We start from the raw sequence: 10,516 nt of genomic DNA, 5'->3' as shown, positions 1-10,516 counted from the left end.
CACGTCCCCTGGTGTTACTGTATAATGCCCCATTCCCAGCAGTCACCTCTCCAGTCATCACCCAGACACGTCCCCTGGTGTTACTGTATAATGCCCCATTCCCAGCAGTCACCTCTCCAGTCATCACCCAGACACATCCCCTGGTGTTACTGTATAATGCCTCATTCCCGGCAGTCACATCTCCAGTCATCACCCGTACACGTGCCCTGGTGTTACTGTATAATGTTCCATTCCCAGCAGTCACCTCTCCAGTGATCACCCAGACACGTCCCCCGGTGTTACTGTATAATGTCCCATTCCCAGCAGTCACCTCTCCAGTGATCAACCAAACACTTCCCCTGTAGTTACTGTATAATGACCCATTCCCAGCAGTCACCTCTCCAGTCATCACCCAGACACGTCCCGTTGTGCTACTGTATAATGCCCCGTTCCCAGCAGTCACCTCTCCAGTTATTACCCAGACACATCCCCTGGTGTTACTGTATAATGTCCCACTCCCAGCAGTCACCTCTCCAGTCATCACCCAGACACATCCTCCAGTGTAACTGTATAATGTCCCATTCCCAGCAGTCACCTTTCCAGTCAGCAGCTGAATGATCTTGTTGGTGAGTTCCAGGATCTTCTGGTCACTGTGTCTCTCATGTATTAGTGAGTGAGGTGGAGGCACCGTGATGGGGCTCTGGGTTCTGCTTAGTCCTCCTGACACACGGGGATGGCTGCTGGGTGTCTCACACTCACCAGATGTCTTCTTCACTGTTGTACAACCCTGCGAAATAGGGGAGGCATCAATATCACTGTAAATACTGCCAGATTCCCTCACCTTCCCAGTCATGTCCCTGTATTATTACTATAGATATAAGTGATGTCACTGTGATGCTCCCAGATCCCCTCACCACCCCAGTCATGTTCCTGTATCATTACTATAGATATAAGTGATGTCACTGTGACACTTCCAGATTCCTTCACCTCCCCAGTCATGTTCCTGTATTATTACTATAGATAGGGCTAATAGACCAGGGTAACATAGAAGCGGAAGACTCAGCGCGGATAAGAGGGTTAGGAGGACAATTGGTTGGGGTTGGTGAAGAAGTGGGCCTTGAAAGCCAATTTTAAGTTTTGTAGAGATGTGGAGAGTGAGATGGGGAGAGCACGTGCAAAATAGGTAGGACTGGGAGGAGGTAACCAGTTGGCAGGAGAGGCGGCGTGGGAGTGTAGGAGAGATGAGGTCAGAGATGCAAGAGGGAGAAGTGTGGGTGAGGGCTTTGAATGTGAGAAGCTTGATTTCTATTCTGAAAGGGAAGGGAAGCTAGTGAAGGTCCTGCATGAGAGGGGAGGTGGATGTAGTACATTTGGTGAGGAAGATGAGATGGGCAGCAGCACTGAGGATAGATTGGAGTGGAGAGAGGCGTATGTCACAGATGTCAGAAAGGAGATTACAGTAGTCCAATCTGGAGAGGACCAGTGAGTGGATGAGGGTCTTTGTAGCATTCTGGGTTAGAAAGGGTCTGAGCCTGAAAATGTTTTTGAGATGGAAATGGCAGTACTGTGAGAGGTGCTGAATGTGTGGTGTGAAGGAGAGGGAGGAGGGAAGGATTACTCCATGACAGCGCACTTGGGGGCTAGAGGAGATAGTAGTGTCATCAATAGATAATTAAATTGTGAGAAGTTATGCGGGAGGGAGGGAAGATGATCAGCTCAGCGTTGGACATAAGTGTTAGAAAGCGCTGGGACATTCAGGAAGAGATAGCAGAGTGACAGTTGGAGATATGAGGACAGCGGGGGAGAGGTCCGGGGAGGAAAGGTAGATTCGAGTATCATTAGCGTAGAGAGGATATTGTAAGTGAAGAGCTAAAGAGCTCACCTAAAGAGGATGTGTTGCGAGAAAAGAAGACTGCTAGAGGAAGTGGGGGGAGGGAGACAGAAGGAAGCGTCAGAAACGTAGGAGGACAGCCAGGAGAGGGCAGTATCACGCAAGGGAGTAAATAGGATTTTACTATACCTGCCGGTAAATCCTTTTCTCGTAGTCCATAAGGGATATTAGGGACAGAATTAGTACGATGGGGTATAGACGGGTCCAAAGGAGCAAGTGCACTTTAAATTCTTCACTGGCGTGCTTGGCTCCTCCCCTCTATGCCTCCTCCTACAGCTCAGTTATAGGTAAAACAGTGCCGAAGGAGAATTACTTACTTGAGAGAAGGAACATAAAACAACAACAATAGGTGTGGAGAGATATAAACACCAGCACACCAATACAAAACTAAGCCAGCAAGGCCTGGTAACATTAACATAAGCTCAGCCAGCAAAGTCTGGCAACATTAACAGCAACAGATGAACAGGTAACACATAACAGAGAACCTGCAGAAAGTCACCGCAGAGAGGCGGGCGCCCAATATCCCTTATGGACTACGAGAAAAGGATTTTCCGGTAGGTATATAAAATCCTATTTTGTCTAGCATCCATAAGGGATATTGGGAACAGAATTAGTACGATGGGGATGTCCCAAAGCTTCCAGAACTGGCGGAAACATGCGGAGACAACTGCAGCACCGCCTGCCCAAACTGGTTATCCTCTTTGGTCAGGGTATCAAATTTGTAGAATTTCACAAAGGTGTTAGTCCCCAACCAGGTAGCAGCTCGGCATAGTTGTAGGGCCGAGACTCCATGGGCAACCGCCCAGGAAGAAACCACTGATCTAGTAGAGTGGGCCTTCAGAGACTGTGGAACCGGTAAGGCTGCTGACACATAAGCCTGTTGGATTGTAAACTTAATCCAACGAGCAATGGACTTCTTTGAAGCAGGGCAACCCTTTTTACGTGCATCATACAACACGAACAAGGAATCCATCTTCCTGATGCGAGACGTCCTTTTGACATAGACCTGCAAGGCTCGTACAGCATCCAATGCATCTGGAATAGAAGCAGTGCCAGAACTTGACAGAATCACAATAGGTTGATTCAAGTGAAACGCGGAGACCACCTTCGGCAGGAACTGCTGTCGAGTCCTGAGCTCCGCTCTGTTCTCGTAAAATACCAAGGATGGACTTTTGCACGACAAGGCCCCCAATTCTGAGACATGCCTAGCATAAGCCAGGGCCAGTAACATCACCGTCTTCCACATCGTCAGAGGTTCGAACCAGGAGGACTGTAGAAAACGTAACCTAACATCTAGATCCCAAGGTGCCGTAGGGGGCACAAAGGGAGGTTGTATATGAATCACCCCTTGCAAGAAGGCTAGAGAGCCAACTTCTGGAAGTAGATGGAAAGAACGGAAATCTGGACCTTAATGAATCCCAGACGTAAGCCAATTACCTTTTTGGAAAGCCGTTTGTGAGCTAGGATGTTCCGCTCAACTTCCATGCCGTCAAACGAAGCCGCCGTAAATCCGGGTAGACGAACGGTCCTTGTTGAAGAAGATCCCTTCTTAGTGGTAGAGGCCAAGGGTCCTGTAAGGACATGTCCAGAAGAGCCATGTACCACGCTCTTCGGGGCCAATCCAGGGCAATCAATATTGCTTCCACTCTTTGAAGTCTAATCCACTTGAGCACCCTTGGGATAAGAGGACTCGGAAGAAACAGGTAGACCAGCTGGTAAAGCCAAAGCGCAGTCAGCGCATTCACTGCGTTCGCCTGAGGGTCTCTGGTTCGTGAGCAATAGCAGCAAAGCTTCTTGTTGAGATAAGAGGCCATCAAGTCGATCTGTGGGCAACCCCACCTGTCGATGATCAGTTGGAACACCTGAGGGTGTAGTCCCCATCCCCCGGGTGGAGGTCATGGCGGCTTAGGAGGTCCGCATCCCAGTTGTCTACTCCCGGAATGAAGTTTGCAGACAGCGCTCTTGCATGTTTTTCTGCCCAGAGGAGTATTCTTGACACTTCTCGTATACGGGCCCTGCTTTTGTCCCTCCTTGTCGATTGATGTACGCCACCGCCGTGGCATTGTCCGACTGCACCTGGATCGCCCGATGCCTTAGTAGAGGAGATGCCTGATGCAGAGGCGTTGTGGATAGCCCGAAGTTCCAGAATGTTGATTGGAAGCAGGGCCTCCTGGGCAGACCACCTGGCCTGGAACTGCGCCCCTTGGGTAACAGCTCCCCATCCTCGTAGACTCGCATCTGTTGTGGAGGAGGATCCAGTCCTGAATACCGAAGTTCCGGCCTTCCAAGAGGTTGGAAGACTGTGTCCACCACAGGAGTGAAATCCTGGCCTGGGGTGACAGCCGAATCATCCGGTGTATCTGAAGATGGGAACTGGACCATTTGTTCAGGATGTCCAATTGGAAGGGTCTAGCATGGAACCTTCCGTACTGTATCGCCTCGTAGGAGGCGACCATCTTTCCCAACAATCTTATGCAAAGATGGACAGAGACTCGAGCAGGTCTGAGGACCATGCGTACCATTTCTTGGAGTGTTCTCGCCTTGTCCACTTGGAGGAATACTTTCTGTGCTACAGTATCCAGTAGCATGCCCAGAAACAGGAGCCGCGGAGACTATTCCAGGTGGGACTTCTGTAGATTCAGGATCCACCCGTGGTGAGACAGGAGTTGGATAGTGCGATTTATAGAAACATAGAATTTGTCGGCAGATAAGAACCACTTGGCCCATTTAGTCTACCCCTTTTTTTTTTTACATTATTTTTATCTCTAACCTTATTTGATCCTTATTTCTTTGTAAGGATATCCTTATGTCTATCCCATGCATGTTTAAATTGCTCTACTGTCTTAGCCTCTACCCCCTCTGACGGGAGGGTATTCCACTTGTCCACTACCCTTTCTATGTGGAGTAATAGAAGCTCCCTCGATCTTGCTTTGATCAGATCTTCCAGGTATGGGATCACATTGACCCTCTGGACCCAGAGTTGAAACATCATTTCCACCATCACCTTCGTGAACACCCTTGGAGCTGTAGACAGGACGAAGGGTAATGCCTAAAATTGGTAGTGATCGTTCAGAATGGGAAAACCTCAGAAAGGCCTGATGAGGTGGCCAAATTGGTATATGTAGATAAGCATCCTTGATATCCAGGGATACTAGGAACTCCTGTGGTTCCAGGCCTGCGATCACTGCCCTCAGAGATTCCATCTTGAATTTGAAAACCTTCAGGTAAGGATTCAAAGACTTCATATTCAGAATGGATCTCACAGACCCATCTGGTTTCGGTACTGCAAACAGACTGGAGTAGTAACCCTGTCTTTGTTGCAACATTGGTACTGGGACAATGACCTGGGACTGTACCAACTTCTTTATGGCCAGTAGTAGAGTACCACGGATACTTTCCAAAACTGGTAAGCCTGATTTGAAAAATCGTTGGGGAGGTGTACCTTCGAACTCCGGCTTGTAGCCCTGAAAGATAAGGTCCCTTACCCAAGCATCCTGGCAATAACCGTCCCAGATGTGGCTGAAGTGACGTAACTGAGCTCCCACCACGAGATCTCCTCGGGGTGGGTGTGCACCGTCATGCTGAAGTGTTTGCGGGAACAGAACTGGTTTTCTGGTTCTGAGACCCAGCAACTGGTGGTTTTATAGGTTTTCCCATGAAGCCTCTCGCTGCGTTGGAGGCTCCTCTGGCTCTGGATCGAAATCTGGAGGACCGAAAGGACTGAGTAGACGTGGATTTCCCGGCCGTAGCCTTCGAAATCCAGGTGTCTAGGTCACCTCCAAATAGCCATTCACCTGTGAAGGGAAGATTCCACATTACGTTTTGAGTCAGCATCAACAATCCACTGACGTAACCATATGGCTCTACGCGCAGACACAGCCATAGCCGTGGTTCCAGAAGTAACAGTGCCAATCTCTTTTAAGGAGTCACAGAGGACTCTTGCCGTGTCCTGAATGTGAGTCAGTAAGGCAACAGTGTTGACTAAGGTCATATTACCCGAGAGACCTTCCTTTATTTGACTAGTCCAGGAATGAATTGCATGTGTCATCCAGAAACCTGCAATGACCGGCCTTTGTGCTACGCCTGCAGCAACGTAAATAGATTTTAGAGTAGTCTCTATTTTTCTATCTGCGGAGTCCTTCACCGTAAGGGAGCCCGGAGCAGGGAGCACTGCCTTTTTAGAAAGGCGAGAGACTGAGACATCTATGGCTGGGGATTCTTCCTAGAACTTTCTGCCTTCAGGGGCAAAGGGGAAGGTATTCAGAAACCTTTTCGTCACCTGATATTTTTTATCTGGATTCATCCAGGCTAGTTTAAATAAATCATCCAATTCCGTGGAATCAGGGAATGTGACTTTTGGTTCCTTTTGAGGGAGGAAAAATGACTGCTGAGTGTCAGGAATCGGCGCTCTGCTGCGTCTCACCTACCAGCGTGCTGGTGTGCAGGCCTCCGGAGGTCATGGCCCCAGTTGCGACTGCATGGGTGTATGGACCGCAAGCGTCATCTTCCGCATTGCTGAGTACCCGAGTCTGGTCCTGTGTGTATTCTGCTGTGTGCCGGTGTACTGCCTGTGTGGTCGTTGCCATGACTCCTGCACTAAGCTGATCCCGGTGTGCAATCCAGCACTGTGTCTCCACCCAGAGTTCAGTGACCAATCACTGCAAAGCCAGGGGTATAACTCCCAGTCCGTGGCTCACTCACATTGCCTCGGACAACGAGTCACATACCCTATGTCTAGTTCTCCCAGTTCCTGTGTTCCTGTTTCCAACGTTCCCCTGTGGATATCTTCTTTGTTCCAGTTACCATCTCTACAGCTCTCCTGTTACTCCGGACTTCAGTTACATCCAGCTTCAAATCCATCAGCAGTGAGAGACTCTCCTCAGGTGTTTTTTCTCATTACCTTACCTGTGCACTAATTGTCAGCTTACCATCTGTGCTTCTCAGCCGCATAACATCTACTGGCTTACAGACTGTCTCCTGCTTTAGCCTAAGTGTGGCTATATGGACTTTGTGTTATCCAGAGACTGTATATGTTCAAAAACTATTGAAGTTCAGTTATTTCACCTGCATTCAATATCAAGTTATATTTAAGTTCTGCTGCAAAAGACTTTTAAGTTATTTGGATTCAGTTATCTGTCATTGTTACCGGTTATCAGTGTATTCAGTATTGTACCATCTGCTTTGCATTAATAAACATCAGCGCTTATGCGCAGGACTTTCATATTGCCTCCCTGCTTTGTACATCGCACCAACACTGACCCACTATCGCCCCCGCCGGGGACAGACAAACCCAGAGACCTGACACTGAGTACTTGCATCCCCCAGGGGGAGCTTTAACATCTCCCTAATAGTCAATATGAGGGATTCAATACCCTGAATCGTGGTGGGATCTCCACTTATGGGGTCTCAATCACCCCCAGCATCCTGTACATCATCATCATCATCTGATAGGAGTGCAGGTAGAGCAGGTTTCTGTGAAGCAGGCAGGGAGGGACGCTTAGCAGTAAGGGTAGCCACTGCTTGTTACAGTTCTTGTGTCATGTTTGCAGTTGCAGTGAGCTGAGATGACATATCAGACATTATAGTTTTTATAGCCCCCAACCAGGGGGGCTCTGCATTCTCCCCCACATTAGTATCAGCATGAGATGACTGACTACACTGCTCACATGATACTGAGCTGGATGTGCTAGGAGAGAACCTGGCATTACACACACTGCAAGACTTCTGTTTTACCATAGTGTAGTAGAAAACAGTACAATATACACACACAATACAGCCTGATATGATATATGACAAGCCTGCCCTATTGCATGTGAGAGGAGACAGAGAAGAGAGGACTCCAGCGCACACAATGGTGACCGGCCCCAGTGAGGCTGTCAGCGGTTGTTACATCTGTGTAACCACAGTGAGATTCTTTATAAAACCCCACAGGGGATTATTGTGCACAATGATAGCGGCTCCCCCCACCCCTATACCCGGTACCAGTGTATACAGGGGCAGTTCTGGAGGAGCTGTGGAGGCTGCTGCAGCTCATGCAGAGGAAGACGCCAATATGCCGCTGAGCCCGCTCTAATGTAGCTCCGCCCCCCGCCATGGTGCCGGAGCTACTGCTGTATATTTATACTGGCCATGTCTCCATATGTATGTACAACCTCACATAAATGCTTGGTTCACCTGTGTTTAGCCAGTCTCACGCAGGGGCTATAGCGGGTCCCCCCCAGAAGGGACCCATATGCCACACCCTCGCTTCAGCCGCGCATTAGACCGGGGGACCCTCCTAGCGGGGCCCCGGCTGGTACTCACCACCGACGATCACCTTCAGGCAGTGTTAGGGGTGTGCGGAATGCTACGGCTGCAACAGCCAAGGTGCCATGCCCCGCTGAAAACAAACAGCCACTCAGGATGGTGGTCCTGCAGCGGAGAAGCAGCTCTACACCTCAGGAGGCCGGTGACCGTCTCCCCCCTAACTCCCACGGTGCAGGTATACTGTTACCCAAACACCAAACCGAAATCATTAAAAGTTAGAAATAAAAATGAAGGAAAACTCTGGAGCTGCAGAGTGAGCATCCTCTCCTGAGGGCTCTTTATCTAAACTGAGCTGTGGGAGGGGCATAGAGGGGAGGAGCCAGCACACCCAGTGGAAGAATTTTTAAAGTGCACTTGCTCCTTTGGACCCGTCTATACCCCATGGTACTAATTCTGTACCCAATATCCCTTATGGATGCTAGAGAAAAGTAATTGCAGCAGAGGGTGGTCCACAGTCTCCAATGCAGCAGAGAGGTGAAGGAGAATAAGCAGAGCGTAGTAATCACTGGATCTGGCAGCATGGAGGTCTTTGTAGACTTCAGCGAGGGCAGTATCAGTGGAGTGGAGAGGACGGAAGCCAGGCTGGAATGGGTCAAGCAGTGAGTGTGAGGAAAGACAGGCGGATGTAGACTATACGCTCAAGGAGTTAGGAGGAGAGAGATGGACGATAGTTGGAGAGAGTGGTTGTATCAAGGGTAGGTTTTATAAGAATAGGGGAGACAGGAGCATGATGGAAGGCAGAGGGGACAGTGTCTGATGAGAGGGAGAGAATGAGATGGGCAAGATGGGAACAGGCAGAAGAAGAGAGGTAGCGGAGGAGGTGGGAGGTGATCGGGTCACATGGGGAGGTGGAGGGGGTGAGGAACGGCTGAGGGCCATGACTTCCACACTAGATACAGAGAAGAGAGAGGTCAGAGTTGGCAGGAGGTAAGGAGGGGGAGGGGGGATGGGAGGGGGAAATGGAGGAGGGGGTTGCTCAGGGTCTGGTGGGATGTGATATCCTGCCATAGGGAGTCAATTCTGGATGGGAAGTAGGTGGCAAAGTCAAGAGCAGAGAGTGAGGGGGCAGGGGGGGGGGGACAAAGCGGGGGGGAGGGCAGAGGAACGAGTTGACAGTGGAAAAGGGGCGCCGGGGTTTGAGGACTGGGAGAAGATGAGGTTCTTGACAGAAAGTGGACAGTAGGAATGTATGTGGAGTGCCAGGGTTGCGGTGTCACATCAGGTGAGGGGGATAGAAGGGGAGAGGCAGGAGGCGTCAGGTGAGGGGAACAGAAGGGGACAGACAGGGGTAGGCAGGTGAGGGGGGATAGAAGGGGACAGGCAGGAGGCGGCAGTTGATGGGAATAGAAGGGGACAGGCAGGGGGCGGCAGGTGAGGGGGATAGAAGGGGACAGGGAGGGGGTGGCAGGTGAGGAGGAAAGAAGGGGACAGGCAGGGGGCGGCAGGTGAGGGGGATAGAAGGGGATAGGCAGAGGACGGCAGGTGAGGGGGATAGAAGGGGACAGGCAGGGGACGGCAGGTGAGGGGGATAGAAGAGGACAGGCAGGGGCGGCAGGTGAGGGGATAGAAGAGGACAGGCAGGTGAGGGGGATAGAAGGGGACAGGCAGGGGACGGCAGGTGAGGGGATAGAAGAGGACAGGCAGGGGCGGCAGGTGAGGGGATAGAAGAGGACAGGCAGGTGAGGGGGATAGAAGGGGACAGGCAGGGGACGGCAGGTGAGGGGATAGAAGAGGACAGGCAGGGGCGGCAGGTGAGGGGGATAGAAGAGGACAGGCAGGGGGCGGCAGGTGAGGGGGATAGAAGGGGACAGGCAGGGGGCGGCAGGTGAGGGGGATAGAAGGGGACAGGCAGGGGGCAGCAGGTGAGGGGGATAGAAGAGGACAGGCAGGGGGCGGCAGGTGAGGGGATAGAAGAGGACAGGCAGGGGACGGCAGGTGAGGGGGGATAGAAGGGGACAGGCAGGAGGCGGCAGGTGAGGGGGATAGAAGGGGACAGGCAGGGGGAGGCAGGTGAGGGGGATAGAAGGGGACAGGCAGGGGGAGGCAGGTGAGGGGGATAGAAGGGGACAAGGAGGGGGCGGCAGGTGAGGGGGATAAAAGAGGACAGGCAGGGGGCGGCAGGTGAGGGGGGATAGAAGGGGACAGGCAGGGGGCGGCAGGTGATGGGGATAGAAGAGGACAGAGGGGGAAGCAGGTGAGGGGGATAGAAGGGGATAGGGAGGGGGAGGCAGGTGAGGGGGATAGAAGAGGACAGGCAAGGGGCGGCAGGTGAGGGGGATAAAGGGACAGGCAGGGGGCGGCAGGTGAGGGGATAGAAGGGGACAGGGAGGGGGAAGCAGG

The sequence above is a fragment of the Pseudophryne corroboree genome (assembly GCF_028390025.1).
Source record: "Pseudophryne corroboree isolate aPseCor3 chromosome 3 unlocalized genomic scaffold, aPseCor3.hap2 SUPER_3_unloc_26, whole genome shotgun sequence".
Lineage (NCBI taxonomy): Eukaryota > Metazoa > Chordata > Amphibia > Anura > Myobatrachidae > Pseudophryne > Pseudophryne corroboree.
The sequence above is the reverse complement of the archived record's forward strand: the minus strand, read 5'-3'. Positions refer to the sequence as shown.